At 41.7% G+C, this 19,139-nt stretch overlaps 1 long non-coding RNA gene across 1 annotated transcript in view; it reads right to left on the bottom strand.

Annotated features, from left to right (window-relative positions):
- LOC125889743 (uncharacterized) overlaps positions 1-19,139 on the bottom strand; it is a 42,463-nt gene that overhangs the window by 12,196 nt on the left and 11,128 nt on the right. The window contains exon 2 of the long non-coding RNA XR_007449481.1: positions 15,333-15,428. This is a non-coding gene — a long non-coding RNA (uncharacterized LOC125889743). The remainder of the gene's footprint in view (positions 1-15,332; positions 15,429-19,139) is intronic.

Raw genomic sequence — 19,139 nt, 5'->3', positions numbered from 1 at the left:
CGAAAGGGGCTTTCTGTTGTACTATATACAAATCACAGTTCAAAGCCTGTGACTGGGCTCCCTCCTGGGGTCCAAGGCAGGGAAATCCTGTGGGGAGGTGTCTAATGCTTGTGGGCAGTCTGTGTGTGTGGCACAGTTATTTATTACATAGGCTTGAGACGTTTCTCAAATATATTGGCATGAGATTGGGGGAGGGGCTGCACAGAATGGCAACACAAGGAGAGCCAATATTAAACTGCGATTACACTCAGGTCTAAATAAAAATTGTAAAAACTTTCGAGTGAGGGCACACTAGATGCACATTAGTAAAACTCTATTTACCACCATTGGCTAGTTGTCTGCTTTGTCTAAGAACTGTGTTTATAATGTCCGTATAGTGTGAACAAATGTGGCAATACAGACACCAGAATGAAAAACTGCTCCAGTTCATCCTCTCCACCCAGAATGCATTTTAATAAATTTCCATTCGAGCCACTGCCTTGCTCCTGGCCGTCTGCCTCTCGTGCAGGATCTGTGGGAATTCTCCTCACTGAAATGAACTCACACCGTCTGACCCTATTCATCCCCAAGACTCCACTTTCTCTGGGACTCCCCCTTTTCCAGTCCCCCGGTTTCCCACAGACCCCCTCTCTCCTTCTCTCCCTCTCTCTCTCTCTCTCTCTCTTTGCATCCTCCCCTTCTTTCTCCCTACCTTCCCACTGCCCCCCCTCCCCTCCCAAGTCTCTGCCTTGCTTTCAACTCCAATTTTGGGCACAATGAAGTTGTTCTGGCTGACAGTTTGGCCAGTAGAATAAGTGTTGTTTGAGCCTGCTGTGTGGCCCTGTAGCGGGCCCATTCTCCCCCTCGCCGGCTCAGTTACCGAGAGTCTTGTTGGTGGGACACGGAAGCCATCCGTCCCCACGCTCCCACCCTGACCCAAACAATTAGCGTCAAACCGCACTCAGGCTCACCTGCGCCTCCTCTTTACATACTTTCCATTTTACTGTCTAATAATCCACCTCTCAGCAATCAAATAGCACTTTTGCAGCATGAGATTTGAAAACGTATAAGGTCTTTCTTTCATATTCTTGTCTGTGTTATGACTTCTTCGAGATGCCATGTGGTTCTCGCCCATCTGTTGTGGCAAAGTCTCTGCTACACCACAACCAGGTTGGCCTGATTTACTCAGTTACTCCATATCTTGTAGGACGTGTCAGAAAGGATTCTGTATTGGGGTCAGCTGGAAAGACAAAGCCTGCAGCCCTCTCTCCTCTGTCGCTTTCAGTAAGCATCAACCAGCCTCTCTTTCTCTCTCCCCCCGTGCCCCCCCTTTTCACTCCCTGTGTTTCTTTTCCAGTTCTCTGTTTCTGTGTTCCAATGAGTTATCAAACAAGTATAAAAAATCACACTATAAATATTCTTCTTGTGTGTATCCACTCTGACACATGCACACACAAAAGCACACACAGAGAAGCCAGGACATGAGAAAGTGGCTGGGAGAGGCCCTGATGGGGGGACCATATGTCCAGGCGTTGTATATCAGTCGGCTCGCCCTCAGCGCTCTGCCAGACCACCATAACTTAGTTTGTCTTCAGCACAGAGTTTGGTCCAAGCTTGGCTGGGTTCATTAGGAACCTATTCTCTGGAGCCAATGAAGCTCAACAGACCTCCAACAAAGGAGCTAATCACACCCACTGTTGCTGTTCGCTCTCCCCCTCTCCCTCACCTTTGCTCTGTCTCTAAAAAACTCTACTATTTCCGCAAAGTCTCACTCCTTTATATAAATAGAAACCAAATATAAGTAATCAGTCGGTGCCAAACAATGACTGTCAACCAAAATTTAGACAATACAGCACAATCTGTAGACTGTAGAGCATGAAGAATAAACAATCACAGCAGAATAGCTAGATGATGACAGAAAATAGCAGTTGTCCAATCGTCAAAACCTTCCGTTCTTTTGTGTCTAGACAGCCTATGGTACAGAAACAAAACTGGATAATTGTGACTCCATTGAAGATTCACACCTGCGACTGTTAGTCTATGTGAGTGGACTTACGAAGTGTCATGTTCTCACCTGACAGACACTTTGCTGTCTCGGATGCGAGTGTTAGTGAGATGCGGTGTGTAGAATGTATGCCGGCCAACAATGTGTTTGTGCGCGCATTTGAGTGCATGTGTGAGCAAAAGGATGTGATGCACTGACAATGGAGAGCCCCGGGCTGCTGAATACTTGAAATGACCTTGAACCTCAGCATTCTCCATTCCCATGGCTGCAGGGACGGTGAGCATGTCTGTATATTTGTGTGTGTGTGTGTGTGTGTGCGTGTAGGGGTGTGCATGTGTGTGTGTTTGAGAAGAAGAACAATGAGGCTCTGCACTTTGTCTGTGCACATAATAGCTCTTCCAAAATTTTGTATCATAGACAGGGTCAACATATTTCCAAAGAATCTGTTGTGAATAATGCAGGTGAGATTTTATGGTCATTAGATTTATGAAAAAGTTAGTGTTGCTCTCTCTATAAAAGTGAAAATTTTAGACATTTTGTGAGACATTTTAAGACAGATTTTCAGGTTATATTTCTCATTAGGATAGACCTCATGTCTTTATACTATCTTATCACATCAGAGTAAGCTATCCACTTTCCACTACCTCCCAGCCAGCAGCAACTGTATTTGCTCACCCTGCATCCAGCAGAGAAAGAGGCTTGCTCCATACCATGTCCCCTACTGTGCACACAGGCTACAGGCAAGCACGGACGTGGCTGATCTGGACATGGTTTAAACACACAGACACTGTATACACAGGATGGTCCCAAAGCACACAAATACACACACAAACAGACACACATTCGTGTGCACGCGGATGAAGAGGACTTGGTGGGTTAAGAATGGCGGTAGGGGGTAGGAATGGCGAAGGGAGACCCAGCGAGGGGTGGTAAAGGCCATGTCACTGGGCCCTGCTTGGACACAAATGTCAGCAGCATGACTGCCTGTACATGGAGACCCAGCAGTGAGAGAGCACGGGAGATAAGAAGGCACAGATAAAGAGGAGAGGAAAAGACATTACAAAACAAACAGGGGCAAATAAGGTAAAGAGAAGCTTAAGAATATAAAGAGCATATTTCCAAAGCAGGTTTTCAAGGTCCAGTGTGAAGGATTAAGGGTGATATATTGGCAGAGGTGGAATATAACATAAGTATGTTTTCTTTGGTGTATAATCACCTGAAAATATGAACGCTTGTGTTCCTGTTACCCTAGAATGAGCCATTTCTATCAATATCGGGAGCAGGTCCTTGTCAACGGAGATGCCATGTTGCACTGACATGTTTCTACAGTAGCCCATAATGGACAAACCCAAACTCTGGCTCTAAATAGGGCGATAACATATTGCATTTTTGCATTAGCCACTGTAGTTAGAAGCCCCTCTGTGATGAGAGTATTGGAAAAACACACATTTTTTAAGGTGAACTGCTTTAATCAGTGTTTTAACCGCTTTAGAGACCTTCAGAGAAAATTCTGCTCCCAGTAAAAACCTCCTAATGTCTGTCTGTTACACTGTCATGATAAAAAGGTGAGCACATATTAGCAGGTGCTGAGCCAGCAGCACGTTTGCAACAAGCCGAACAGCATCGGAGAAACACTGATTTGTAACATGAAACTCCTTTATACAGTGTTTTTGGTTTTAATCACACAAAGAGGGAGAGAGCTCTGAAAATTTGTCTCCCAGTAAAAACCTTCTAAACAATGAACACTGAAGGAATCCTAAGCGGGAGTTCATGTTTGGCACATGGGAGAAATTTTAGCTGGTTGCAATCTGCAATCCTCAACGCTAGATGCCACTAAATTCTACACACTGCTCCTTAAACCTTCAACCTTAAGATGATTTCTGTAAAGAAAATGGAACTGAAAGATGTAACAGCGCAGAACACAAGTTACGTCTTTTTATCTTTCAAGATTTGTGTGGTATCCAAATTCAGGAAGGGAGAAGAAGTTGTCAAAACATGACGAAGGCAACCTGTTTCCATGAAACAGCTGTGAAAAAAATATTAACTTATCTTAACACTAGTGGAATATTAATTGATCTGACTATTTTCCCATAACCTCACCCAACAATCAGATGCATTGCTCAAACAGATGCAATACTATGTGCATCCCTTCCTCTCATACTCTGCTACCATGCCTGCTCCCCATCCATCCATTAGATGTTGAACATTTCAACTTTCAAAGTGGAGAGAGAACACAATGCCCTCTGCAGCCTAAAACACTGAATACATTATAAGCATTTTACACTCGCACTTGAATATTCCAGCAGGTACAAACAAACAAGCACACGTACAGTATACACTGACGGAAAATGCAGTGTTTTTTCCCCTCTCTTTTAAAGGTCACAGCACAAGCCAGCACCATTCTGAGGCACTTTGAAGACCAACAAAACACTTCTACGCATGCACTCAATGTTAAAAGAGATAAAATCCACTTTACAGCTCCTCAGTTAACAACAGAAAGTATGTACATTGTGATGCATTTTCCATTCATCCATTGATCATGCATTAGTGGAGAAGCTCTTATATGACAGTGCAAGTGGACTGTGGGCAGGAGCCTTGTATTTCATGTACAGTGTAATCAACATGTGTTCCTCCTTTTTCTTTGTATAGGTACAAACCGCAACCGTGTAGAATGTACTTGAAAATTGGAAATACAAGCACACATGCAAACACAAAGACACACAGACTCGCACACAGTCACAAGGTTATACACAGCCAAGCAGACAAAATGGTAGCAGTCCAAGAGATCCCAAAGCAAAAGGGAAAAATCAGATATTATAATACATGAAATATTTTAATTATAGCTTTTCATGTGGTGTTGACTACGGCTCAATGTTACCATATAATGAAGGTCTTTATGTTATCATGTTCTCATGAAGAAACAGGTCTTACATGGGCAAAGAAGACATGTCTTGCAGACAAACGGAAACCATCAATTATGGCATTTATAGATTTTTTTTTCTATTTATTCTGTACATATCGTAATTGTTACCTCTACACAATGCATCCACAAGATACTACACACTAAGTATTTGCCTTGTCAAGCGAAACACACATTGAAAAAAACCCTTATCACTTTTCTGTTGACCTAAAATTGCACTTTTCATGCAAAAAATATATATATATATTCCCATCCATAACAAATTAACACCACAAAATTCTATTACTTGTCTAGACACAGTAAATGTGTGGTGCTTTTGCTCCCGCCTAGCATGTGATAGGTTGAGTCATCTGGAGTTAACTGTTGAGAGGGAAACTGCTCATGGAAAATACACAGTGTGTGTGTTGAATATGAAGGTTGCAACCATTTAGTTGAAATATAAGTTTAAGATAAGGCCACTGAGGTCAGAGAAACACATCTGTCTCAGTAGTTCTTGTTAGCTTGCTTGAATTTTAAAATTTAAGCAAGTGAAAAAGTGTATTATAAACTATGTGTATTGTAGAATATGTGACTCATTATTGTAAAGAAATGTCATTGTTTTTTAGTTGGAAAAACAAAAGATAATCAATTGTTTTTTGAAGACGACGACAACAACATTGTTAGATTGGCAGTTTAGCAGATAAGATCACTTGACACTTTGCAAGCATTACTGAATAATTATGACAAATATCAAACACCACTCTGAAGAAAATGTGAATAGATCATATAACAAATTGTGTTCGACACATGGTATTATGTTACGTAGCATAAAGGGAAATCTGACTGAAATACACACACACACACGCAATCTCCAGATGGTCATAGCATTTAAATGCCCTGGCAAACACGGCAACCACAGTCTCCCTGAACTCAAACCAGAGGCCATCTTCCTTTCAGCACACACTATCTTCAGAAAAAAAATGTCCCACATCCATGCTCTTGATACAATTTTTCCTTTCTCCTCTTTTTCTTCAGTTCCTTTTCATACCTCCATTTCCAACCTCTGTCTGGAATCACAGCAAAGTTCCTCAGTGAAAGCAGTGTGTTCTACTCATCACCAACACTTTTACAGATCCCCAGCAAGACAGTGGTGATTTGTGCCTGTGTTAAGGCAGAACTACTCCTTGCCTCTTTCACAATATAGATTGCTGCCATTATCTGGAGCTATTCCTCTACCTGACACACAAAAAAAAAGAGAAGAAGAAAACATGGGGGGAAAAGGATGAAGGAATTTCACCCAACCGCTGTATGAAATGCTGATGGGACCTGAGTGACAATTTGGTATGCAATTGTCAGTGTCACTCACAGAGACATTGTCATGTCTGATTCCCGTCTTGTGGAGCCGAGCTTTAGTGGATACAGTGCGTTGTCAGAGGACAGTTTTTCATTTAGGAAGTCCAATCAGTATCACAAGGCTTTTAGTGGTATAGCTAGGTCGAAACAGGGTGTGGGGATTCATTTTGGCTAATATATGTGCTATTACATGTATACACGCATTCAACACACACGCACACATTTCACATCAAGGCAGGACCTTTGACTGTAGCGAAACCTGACTAATATTTCAACTAATGTGGAGTGAATGTGGCGGAAATGCAAATTCATCGCGTTCCCCTTTCACATTGGGGACTGGAATCAAATCTTTTGTGGCCGCTGGGCATTGAGGGTGGGAAAAACGGCGAAGCGAGGGGGCTCCTTGGGCCACTCGTTTGGGCTGTGAATGAGCCGGTGCCCAAGCGGGAAAGATGGTGTGCCAGTGGTGTGCTCTCTGCTAATTGATTGCCTCTACTAACAAGAGCATAATGTATTCTATTGTGGTCATCCTTTGCCCATGTTCATTAAGCCAGGAAGCGGCGTGATCTTTTCTTTTTGTCTCGCTCCTGCCCCTTTTCTCTTCCCTGCTCCCTGCCCCCCCCATCCTCTTTTTCTTTCTCGCTCCTCTTCTCTCTGCCTCTCTCTCCCTCCTGCGTCGGATGGGAAAGGTGATGCAAAGGTGGTATGACAGGCAAAGCATCCCTCGCCATCCCAAATGCAAAAACGAAGAGGAACAAAGGACAGATGGAAGGAATAGAGTAGGTGGCTGGTAGGATGATGCAGGAAGGAAGTATGGATGAAATGATGAGAGGGAAAGACAAGGACGAGAGATGATGGCTGAGAAGGTAGAAGGGTTTGGAAGACAAGAGGAAGGTGGTTGGAAACGAAGGCACAATGCAAGTGTGATAAAAAAAAAAATCAAGATCTGAGAAACACCTCTCGCCATCTCCCTCCATCCCTCTCTTTTTCTCCTCTTCCCCCTCACACCCCATCTTCTGTTCCTGTCAGGTTCCCACTCGCTCCTGCTCTCCCGCTCCCCCCCACCTCTTCTTTTTACCCCCCCCCCCCCCTTCTCCCCTCTTGCCCCTTTTACACCCACCTCCCTTCCCCACTTCTGTTTCTCACCCCATCTCTGGTTTGCCTCTTAATAAGAGCTGGCGGGACAATAGTACCATTGTTGCCCGTGTTTGGGAACCCCGGACTGAAACAATCGCTGTTTACCCAAGCAGTGGCACAGCCTGGACCCTCTCCTTCATTACAGTCGGGCCAAGTCTGATTAAGTCTGTTCCGCAAGTGCTACAATAAGCCACTGAGCCCGCCATTACAACTCATCCGCATTCCTGTGTCTTCTTGTTCTCCCTCCATCTCTCCTCCAACACTTCCTCCCTGTTTTTCCTCTACAGTCACAACTTTATTTGGATTCTCTCACTCTGTATATGCCCGTCCTTGCCTCCACTTGCTAGCATTGTCGCCCCCCCTGATTTACATTTTATTCATCACCAGTGACCAGGAGAACATTTGCCACAGATGGAGTGAAATAAACACACGGAGCAAAAACAGAGCAGAGATGGTAGATAAATGACAAAGTATTTCAAAAACCATTAGTTGAATCTGATCTATTTTCAAAATGACCTTCATAATCTAGGACAAAGCTAATTTCTTTATTAAAAATTCCCACTAGGTTTGAACATGCTGCAGGCAGTGGCAATATGACTGACTGCAAGAAATAAGAGAAAACTCTCTTTCCATAATGGTCTCACATCATAAAAAAAAAAAAAAAAAAAAAAAAATGGCATGGAGGTAGTGTTATCAAGCTGATGCTTGTGGCGGAGACGCACTGAATCAGTGGATTGAAAGGCTTTTCACTCAACCACATCCCTCAGCTCTGTGGCTTGTAACAGAAGTATGCTACCAGCACTATGCAAAACAGCATCATGAATATGCGTAATTAGGTGGGACTGGTGTAATTTTTCTGGGTTATGGGATGTGACATTTGTGGGCCAGGAGCATACATCAGCGTAAGCACGACTGACAAATGCATAATCCTTTTCTCTGCAATAAGGCATTTTACACTTTGCAATACAAAATATACAGTTTGCCTTCATACACTTAACAGCCGCCTGCAAAAATGCACAAAGTCATTCAGATAAACACACACACACACACACACACACACACAGGCGCACAGGCACGTACCGAACAATCACGCATACACAGGCATGCACAGTTGGACACATATGCAGTAAAGAAACTGTAAAAGCAATGTGCATATGGCACTAAAGGAAATCTGAGCATTTGATGACAAATATAAACTCTAGATCACAGTCCAATTTTTTAAAAAGCTGTGCACAAGTAACACAACAGCAGAGAGACGAATAGCCCGGTACATTTGCGTTTACTACACTAAAAGGAGCAAATAAAGGTTGGGTTGTGTCTAAAAGCAGGAGACACGAGGATATCAGAGGGACACAATTACTCAATGATGATGGAGAAAACCTGAAATAAATAAAGAATCAAATCAAATGTGGCCCAGCCTTGGAAGGCAGGACACAAAGACCGCTATTGCCAAGCAACAAGGTTAAAAGAGGACTGATACACATGGATGTTTAACATAATATGCTACTAGATATCAGCTGGTAATGAGCTTTAGACGTTGTTGTTGTTAGCGACCAGGAAATGCAACACAGCTGATGAGAGAGTCCAAGGAAAATTCTCTCCACACTTAGCTATGTTGTTGAGACATACCTGGAAATCTAGGAAGATTTTTTTACGACAACATTACCAAGCACCTATTACACGGCATGTTTTTTTCCCCCCTCTCTCCCTTTTTTCTGCATTAGTATTCAATTTAGATGAACCTTCAAAAGAACTGAACATGTGAATGCACAAATAAGGACAGGCACATGGGCATAGGTACACTGACAAAAGCATCTATTAATAATTGGATCATATTCTTACACAACCAGACACACACTCACCCACACACACACACACACATATGCGAGCACACTTTCAACACACCTCTCTGGCTCTTCAGAGAGAGCCAATTTATAGATACTGTACTGAACCCCCCCTCACCACCACCACCACCACCACCACCTCTCGTCTCTCTCTTTGCCTTGCCATGCCCCTTTCCCTTTCCCCATTCACCCATACAGACACAGAGACACACACACTCATACAGGCACACACACACACAAACACACCGGCACCCTGCCACAATCCACCGCCCTGCCACACATACCGAAGGGGAGGACACATCCCTCATAGCACCCAGGAAATTAACTTGACATTTGATGCAGACAGAAAAAATATATTTCGGTGGGGGGAGGAAAGAAAAAAAACAAAAAAACAAAGTGTACTAAAGCAGAGATAGCATAAACCCATCCCTTGTTCACCCTTCCCCACCCCACCCCCCTTAAGCCCAGGGACGCATTCGAGGGGGATTTCAGCGATCTGCAATGCAGACGCCACTGGGTGCCCACGGAAAAATGAGCTTCATCTTTTGCCTGTCCTTCTCAGTGTATGCTGTCTGTCCCTCTTTGTTTCCATCTCTTATGATGCCGGCGCTCCATTTTCATATCCACTTCCCCTCCCTCCGAGTTTGTGTCTTTCTATTTGGGAGGAAGTTGAAAAAAAAATGCAGAACAGTAGTGGAGGATCACTTGATGGTGCATGCGATTAAAATTAAGGCACACCCTTTAAGCCACTCGCGAATACAAATATTCATTAAGCTAGGATAAGGATGTTTTAAATTGTTGCTGCTGTGCCATTTCTTTCAATTTAGCATTTATCTTCCAAAATCCTACCCCTGATGCGCACTAATATCCCTTCGCTGAGTTGTTATATTTAAACAGCTTTGTAAATCTGGGTTAATCCCTCCAAAATTAACCATCATTTGTGAAAACAAACAATAAACATGTGTCCACCGGTTGCACTTTTGTACAAAGCAATATCAGCAGTCACTCCTGTTTCTCAGATTACAGTGCACCTACGATTTCATGCGAGCAGACTGGAAGATAAAGTGCAGTGTGATCATGCATATGTTTGATAAGATTAACGATTGCATCAAAGGCCGCGTAGTAACCTCGGCAAGGAGCCCAAACACCATGAGCGAGAGCAGGCCACAATTAATACATCATTATGCACTGCTACAGTTTATACCCGTGAACACACACAACACACAGCAAGACCATCGACCAGCCAGTGCCTGTCTCAATATCCCCTGCATTAGACATGCAGGAATGTTAACATCATTATGCACAATTGTGAATGTCTGTCTGCCCTCCCCCCTTTTTACTCCCCTGCCATATTGTGTCTGCAGGTTAGTCCGTGTGTGTGTGTGTGTGTGTGTGTGTGTGTGTGTGTGTGTGTGTGTGTGTCTGAAAGAGGGCGGCATTATTTAAATATGTTTTTTTTTTGTATGCAAGTTGAAACAAATTACTGATTGTTGTACAGCTGCGAGAACCTCTGAATGCGATATTGTTAAACCGTGTCTAAATAATAGCGTTTTGTTAAAGGAAGTGATGCTGCAGAAATTCATTTCATGGAGAAAAAAAAAAACACGCTTTACAAAAATGATTACATTTTTGCATTAGGATTTCACTGCATTTCATGACGTAATTCTCATCTGCAAATTAGGATTGAATATAAATATTTTAATTCATTTGTGATGAAACACACACACACACACACACACACACACACATATTTTACACCACATACACACACACATTAAACACCCTGCAATGCTGTGTTGTGTTATGAATTATAAAAAATATGATATATAATTTAGGAAAGCAAATGGGCTTTTAACTTTTGAGTGCACAACTGAATGTTTTGACACTTTCTGTGCTGACGCATCTGTGATATTCTCCTGATGAAGTGTAGAAGTAACCCTGCTGTTTTAAATATTCACGGTGAGAACCAAATCAAATATCCAGGGGAATAATTACGAGAATATTTTTCTTTTCGTGGCCAAAGGAAAACGGAGACCGACCTAGTTCGTCATTACCTAATCCCTCCAGTTACTGAACGCACCCCTGAAAATGTCACATGTTTGATAAAGTTGAAGTTTTTACTGAGAGGGCGAGGAGGAGAGGAGGAGAGGAGACTTTCATTAGCGCCGGTGTTGCTAATATCTGCTCTGCATTTCTCTGAGGCGGTAGCCCACGGCCAAGATATTGCATCATCCCAACACGCTTACTGCAATGCTGTTTGCAGCCATTTGCATTCACTATGTTGTAGAACAGCATCTTGCATGAACACTATGTATTTTGTTGCCTTTTGGAAAAAAATTGAACAATATCCAGCAAAGAAAAACAATACAAAGCTACATATTGTTCAGGCACTGGGGGTAAAATAGATCTATCCAGTATTTATAAGCAATAGCAAAGTCTTCAAAGTCTGGTTTTATTGTGCAGAAGAGATTTAGAATCTGATTCAAAACCAATATATTTTTTTGTTATCTGCCACAACTTAAAGGAAGATTGTCCGGCAAGTGTTGTATACAAAGTCCTTGGCATCCCTCTGCTTATACAAACTCCCCTCCTGCCACCTCGCTATTCCTTGCTGCAAGTGATTTGCATTCATTTGCATGATTTTACGATGTGCATATCCTTTGTTCTGACTGTATGATGATGCAGAAGAAACCCTCCCTACGCAGCGCTACTACACAGCCCGCTGAAAGCTACTTGGATATTAAATGAAAAAGAAGAAAAAAAAACCCAGCAGATTTATCTGTTGTAATTATAAATTGATAAGACGAGATTTCCACAAATACCAGACTCATCCCGTGGTACACCGATGATAACGTGGTGCATCAGAATGAGGAGGGAAAAAAGATGAGTATGTTCTAGTTTTGTGGAATTTTTGAACAACCATGGAAGGGACATATTGTGCTATCGCTAAGAGGCATGAGCATCTGCAATATATAGCACGGGGAAGGGATTGCATCCAAGCATGAAATATGGAATTACTTGACAAATAGGAAATAGGAAAATTATAGATGGAAACTAAATCATTGAAAAGTATATATAAAAAAAAAGCTTTGACATATTTTACAATATTTTCATACATAAATGTACTATTTCCTCCCTCAGTTTCCTCCCTGGTTTTAGTTATCATTTGTAATTGTTTGCTACTGTATTACCTCATCATACAGAATTAAGCTTCGCATTTACTCAGCTATCTTTACTGTGCAAAAATTGTTCATTCTGATGTTTGTGAATGGACCTACTGCAAAGCTTTCCTGTATTCTGGCGTCTTTTGTTCTCGGGTTGTTGTTTTATCTGCAGACAACATGCACATGCACACACACACACACGCATACACACACACTGATGCTTTAGCACTCCTTAATCATGCAGACACATGCAGACGACTTCATTAATCGCTGTGGGCTTGCACTGATGATACAGAAGCCGGCCTACAACACTGGAGGGTTTATATCCACGAATGCAAGCGCCACATTATAAATACTTACCCCTGCTGGCACCCTAATAGTAAGCAGCTGTACTCCAAATATGCATGTCTGATAGATGATTATGAGTATAGCATAGGAAATGAGGCAATGTAAACAAACGATACAGTATAGTAAACATTCTGTGTGTTCGTGGGTGCTTATCTTAATATTCTTCAAATGGTACTAAGGCTAAATTTACAGTGTAAATATGTTTGTATTGTCTGAGCTGTGAAAAATATCAATCATGACTATTTAAATCGTTATATCTTTTTTTTTTTTTTTTTTTTTTTTTAAATCGCCTGATATTATCAAATCTGTATCTGCAAAGATGAAAAGCTGTCCTGGTTTCCTGTTTCAGCATCAAACCTATGACCCTGCTATACTCTGCACACAGGTAATGGCTGATGGGGGGGGGGGGTTAGATGTTACTCATAAAAAAGCCTACCTCTCTAACTAAATAATGCAGTCAGATATAAGGGTCTAATGACCCTGACACACTTTGAGCTGGGCTTTTAGCACAGAGAGTGAGGTCTATTGAAGATGACAGTTTCGTATGTATAGAACATGTTTACAGAGATGCTCCACAGATGTTGCCTTCACTGTACTGTATTGTATTGGCTCATCAAGTGAAAGCCATTGAAATTGAATTCAAAAGTCAGCTTCTTTTTTTTTATGCTGTTCAGCAAAGTGTTCGATATTTAAAGCTGTTGACCCACCTCTATTATGCCGTGACACAATTCTGAAGTCTCAGGTAACAACTTCCTCTCTCATGAAGGGCTAATGGCTTTCACTTTGGCCCTTTAACATCTTTGGTCAAGCTGATTAACACTATCAACAATGATCCTGGCTACACTCAGTATCACCTATCACACAGAAGCTGCATCACTAAATGTTAAACTGTGGTTATGCTGGAGTAACTGTATGTATCCAGTACAGACAAAAACCAGTGTTGAAGTTAAAGCAGTGCTATGTTGGCAAAAGCATTAATTTTATACAAAAAGGTAATTTGTGGAAATGTACTGCAGAGTTCGCTATAAGACTCCATCTCTCTGTGGTATATAGTCGAGATGGCTACAGACTTGAGCACTGACTTTTTTCTACCCAGTGACTTGCCCTGCCCTTCTAATTGGCCCTTCTGAGCAGTCCACCAAATGTGTGTGAGTATTGGGAGTAATTAGGACGAGTAACACCACCGCACACTGAGGCCCATGGGCGCTGACATACCACCTCTTCTCTTCAGCCACTTATTTTTTTTATCTATTTTTTTTTTTAGCATTGCCAAGAAATAAACTTTTGAACTCTGAGAACTCTCAACACAGAACATGCAGAGTCACAGGGGTATTTTCATTTGGTTTAATATCTGTAAGTGCCACTGTGTGGTATTGTGTCACCATCGGGAGCGTACAAGTGGCATAGGCACCAAGTGCTACTGTATATTTTCGCTGACAGTGACATATGTCAATCATTTAAGCTAGTTTTGCAGTTCACCTAATGGTGCATCCCTTTGCACCACCTCAGCTTGAGCAGAGGTCACCTAGTTGTAAGAAGAATGGGGTCAAAGTTGAAACAGCGAAGATGGTAACCTACTGCTGCAGCTGGCTAATATAATAAATATTTCCCTGTCATGAGAGCTAGCTCAGCTCATTAAAATGTTTGTCTCTCTTCAGTAACATAAAATGTCACATGTAATAATGGCCGGAGGTCTAATTGATAGAGCAAGTCGTCCTGCACGCAATGCAAACAATGCCAGGGCGGAGGGCAATTACTGTTACTGCACGGATTTCAATGGCTAGAGGAAATTTTTGGAATCACTTCCTGGTTGTAGCTACTGCTGGTTTGTGTGTTGTGTTGTGTTGTGTTGTGTTGTGTTGTTGTGATGATGAACAATGAACAGTAACCTCTGTTTCCCCTGTGCTTTTTGTCTTTGGTATGGACCACAGGGCAAAGAATGGGTCATGGGATTTGATATTGCCCACATCGCCTGAGCTCCCTTCAAACCACTGTTATTCTGTTTACTGTGTCCTCTGGACCACTACTAACATCTATGCCTTTATCCAACACACACATGGGCTAACTTTGCTGCAGGCAAACAGACACACACGGACACAGACTCACACATCAGCAAAGACAGGCACAGAGGGGGAAAACAAAACTCCTGCCAACAAAGAAATTTGGCTGTTTTGACAACATTTTCAAAACGTTGTATTTAAATTTATCAGAAAAATATCAATATCATGTGTCCAATAATAATTCAGAGCTAGGTGATTTGTGGATGTGAAAAAAGAGTGATAATTATGTTGCTATAGGATTTAAATCAGAAATTTAAAGCCTTGCAAAACATTCTGAGATTGAGCTTCACAGATTTTTTTTTTCTGTCCTTGAATTACCAGAGGTCATAGTAAACCCACAAATGCGGAATAATACAATTTGGGCGTAATTAGGCAAAGTTTGGATTTTTTTTTTCTGTCAGATACAAACACAGATAGCAGGAAAATACACAAACACTAAATGTTGCCATGGTATTACACATGCCCACATATTTGGCCCATGTGGGCTAATACTGTAGACGCACACACACATACACAAATTTTGGTTTATTAACCCAAGCTCACCTCAAGTGGGTCCAGTGGCGAGCAAAATCCCAGAGATCTTGTGTTGACCTCTACTTCCTGCTGCCTGCAGTTCTCCACAGCTCCATTTCTCCATGACTGCAGCAATAAAAGACACACACACACACACACACACACACACACACACACACACACACACACACACACAGGCAAGGGAGTGAGTACTTTTACTAGGAGTTAACCTTTACATGTTGAATAACTCTTCTTGAGCAAATTGCAATTAGCATGTTTCCGCTAAAAAGAAAGGAGGCGAAAGCAAACGCTACAGTTATACGGTGGAAGATGGAAACAGAGGTAGCATTTACCATCGCTAAGTTGACTTGCAGGAATTCGAATTGGCAATAACTTTGTGCAAATGTCTTCTCAACCTTTACACTTTGCCACAAATAGCAAGTCAAACGTGGCGCCTTTTCTGGCACACGAGTAGCTGGTTTGTAGATCATTTGAAGGTCATTGAAGATATGTTTTGTTTTCATACTTTAATGATATCAATATGAAACTTTGCTGAAAATATTTGAAGTCTAAAGTTGTATTATTGATGTATAGATACTGAAATATGTCATATTTAATGTGAGATAATTTGAGTATAGAAGTCTTTCAGGCTAATACTGGTATGCTAACACTGTTTCAGCAGTCATGCTGTTGAACCCAACCACCCTTGACCTGTCCATCCTCTCACAGGAGTGAGGAGGTCAAAAGTCAAATGTCAAGGCTAAAGGACAAGTCCATTTGAGGTCAAAGGTAATTGTTATAAATTGTTGCAGACCATGGTTAGTTGGAGAGCAAATTGTTTGACCTCACACAGCCACATGCCAATGAACTTGAACGCAACATTAAATAATTGGGCGGTTCAGTTTTTTCGTTTCATTTTTGTCCTTTAACCATATAAATAAATATGACTGCTGACATTCTGAGCATATGGAGATAGGTTTAAGAGAACCATGTCAGAAACTGGTCAGATGTCAAAAATAGTGGAGGTAAACAAGGATGACAAAATGCATTCTTGTATTTTATTTTTTTAATTTATTTTTTGCTTTGGTTTTTATCCAAAATCTATGAAAATTAATTTCATTTTTTTGTGGTGGTTACGACTCATTAGGTGTGTATTTAGTATATGTATGTGTATACATCATATACTGTACATAGTTTATTTCTTCTGGATTTCTTTCCTTCTGTGTTCCAAAGTGATTGTGAGGCTCTTCTGGCATGTCAGTATCAAACTGACAGATGCCACGTTTTATTAAAGCTCCATATCAAAGTACACACACACACACACACACACACACACACACACACACACACTCACACCAACATGACCACACACTTGAATGTGCACTGACATGCACACTGTGTCAGGATGCTGCATGCCTCTAATCAATAATACAACCACACGAGAGTCTTATGATTTAGTTTTTAAATTTTATTTAGGTTTTTGTTTCATGAAATACAAACTCGTAAAAATGCATTAAAATCAAAGATCCTGAAAAAAAAAAATTAAATATCAGCAGACAACTGTGTTTTTTCAAATTCAGTTAACTCATCAGGAGTAAAGGGAAGAATCAATAAAACAATTAGGATATCTTCATACAGGGCATATTCTCATACTCCCTACTGCAATGTTCTACACTGTTCTGAGTGTGTTTTGCGGTTGCGTGGCAAACCAGTGTGTGTGTGTGTTTCTAGCCCTACGGCAGGGTTTAGGGTATACAGCCCCCCCCCACCCCACCCCTCTACCTTCACCCCGTTCCCTTTGCGGCTTGTGTGGCTTGTCTCATCCCATCTCCCTCCTGCTCCTCTATCTCCCTCCTCCGCTCTGCTCTCCCCCCCTCTCCCCACCACTACTCTGCTTCTAGCCTACATGTATGTGTATGTATGTGTATGTGTGTGTGTGTGTATGGTGGATGGGGGGTGGGGGGGCTACACTGGCGACGACAGTGCCAAGAATCATCTCCTGCTTTCTCTAAAGCGCCAGCGTAGTGTTGCAGAGGATGCTAAATCCCACACAAATTGCATATGTATTTATATCACACACAGGCAATATAAGATAACATAAAGAGGAGCATGTACAAAACCCACAAGGATTCTTTTTATGGTGTAAAAATAAAAATGATGTTTAAGTGAGCTGCACTGATTTGAAACACAGTGTAGGAAATTCAAAATTGGAAAAAAAACGACATAAATCTTGACTTAAGTGATGCAGAACCGACTGTGGCTTTCTCACACTGTGACTCCTCGCCAATTGCACCTACCTATATGACAAAAAGAAGTAGTCATAGAACAAAAGCATTTCCTTTACGAGAGGTGTGTCTACTCTCCACCCCGGTGGCTTTCAGTGTTTCATTATCCAAAGTCGAGGTCTGCTTTGCCACCCAGCTCCCCCATGCTGCCTGTCTCATTTCCTCCCGGTAACAATCCATTAGCCAACGCCAGGCTGAAACACGCAGCCGCTTAATTATTCTCACTTCTTTGGCAGCACGCCGGGGCGTACCACTCATCAGAGGAAACAGGGGAACAGCTGATATTGTATATATACTTTATGCATGTAAAAGGGACAACAGGCTGACTATGACAAGGACACACAGCACGCGTAGACGTAATATCCACATTCACACTTCCAGTATATGAACACACTTCCAGATGAATACACACGCAGCAATATACATGTATCTACAAAGACTAATTTACACATCAATTTAAACCAAAACTCTAATTGTAATAATAGTCAGATACCTCTGATAACATACTTTCTGGTGAACCGTGTGTGTGTGTGTGTGTGTGTGTGTGTGTGTGTGTGTGTGTGTGTGGTTGCCCGGAAAAATGGGGATGATGTGTGGTATAATTCATCTTGAATAATTTCCTGCACATTCTTCCTCATGCTATGCCTCAGGAGCACTTCAGGATGAAAGGGAATGCTAATGCTGTGTCTGTATCTCACTGAACAATGTGCGTTTGTGCGCTGTACGCGTGTGTGTATGTGTGTGTATGTGTGTATGCGTGAGTGTGTGTGTGTGTGTGTGTGTGTTGCCTCACTAAGCACATTTATGATAATTAACAGATAGGAGAGGTCAGCTACAGTGTGTGTGTATGTGACAGTGATAGTGAGTAAGAGGGAAGGAGACAGAAAATGATAGGGGGAAGAGTATAGTGCTGATTTACATAAATTGGCAATATTGTCACCGACATCCTGTCTCTGCTCTCAAGCAATTGTATTGTCATTTTTGGTGTTATAGTTTGAAGAAATACTCTTACAAGAAGAGCAAGTCTCTATCCGCAACCGCTCACAAAATGTAAAATGCTGCACCTTTATCCTTAGAGTTTAGGTAAGGTGAAGATTGTGATATATGCAATATGTTGACTTTCATTTTTGTGATGTGAAGGACTTGATGGTAGCAGGCTCTGGTTGAAGATGATGGCAATTATATAATTTAATTAACAGTTCAGCACTGCAAATAAACAGAAATATATGTAACTTGTAATGTTTTTAAATACAAATACTTTGTGTGTCCCAACACAATGTTTTGTCAAACTGAACTCACTTAAAGGCAACCTACAATTCTTGGCCTGATAGGAAATGGTAAATTGAAATTCTTAAAATATTAGCAAATACCTGTTTAGTTCTGACGCCCATGGTGCTAGTATTAGTGTCCGTACCCAATAAACGGCGTGCAATAGAAAGCTAAACACAGGCCGATCTCGTAGGTGACAGTAATCGAGGGAATTAATGCAAATGAAACGCTCAGCATGCATAGCTGCCGATGACAGTAATTGAATAATCGACTTTCAGAGCTC

This window comes from Epinephelus fuscoguttatus, linkage group LG6, assembly GCF_011397635.1.
Source record: "Epinephelus fuscoguttatus linkage group LG6, E.fuscoguttatus.final_Chr_v1".
NCBI lineage: Eukaryota > Metazoa > Chordata > Actinopteri > Perciformes > Serranidae > Epinephelus > Epinephelus fuscoguttatus.
The sequence above is the reverse complement of the archived record's forward strand: the minus strand, read 5'-3'. Positions and strand labels throughout refer to the sequence as shown.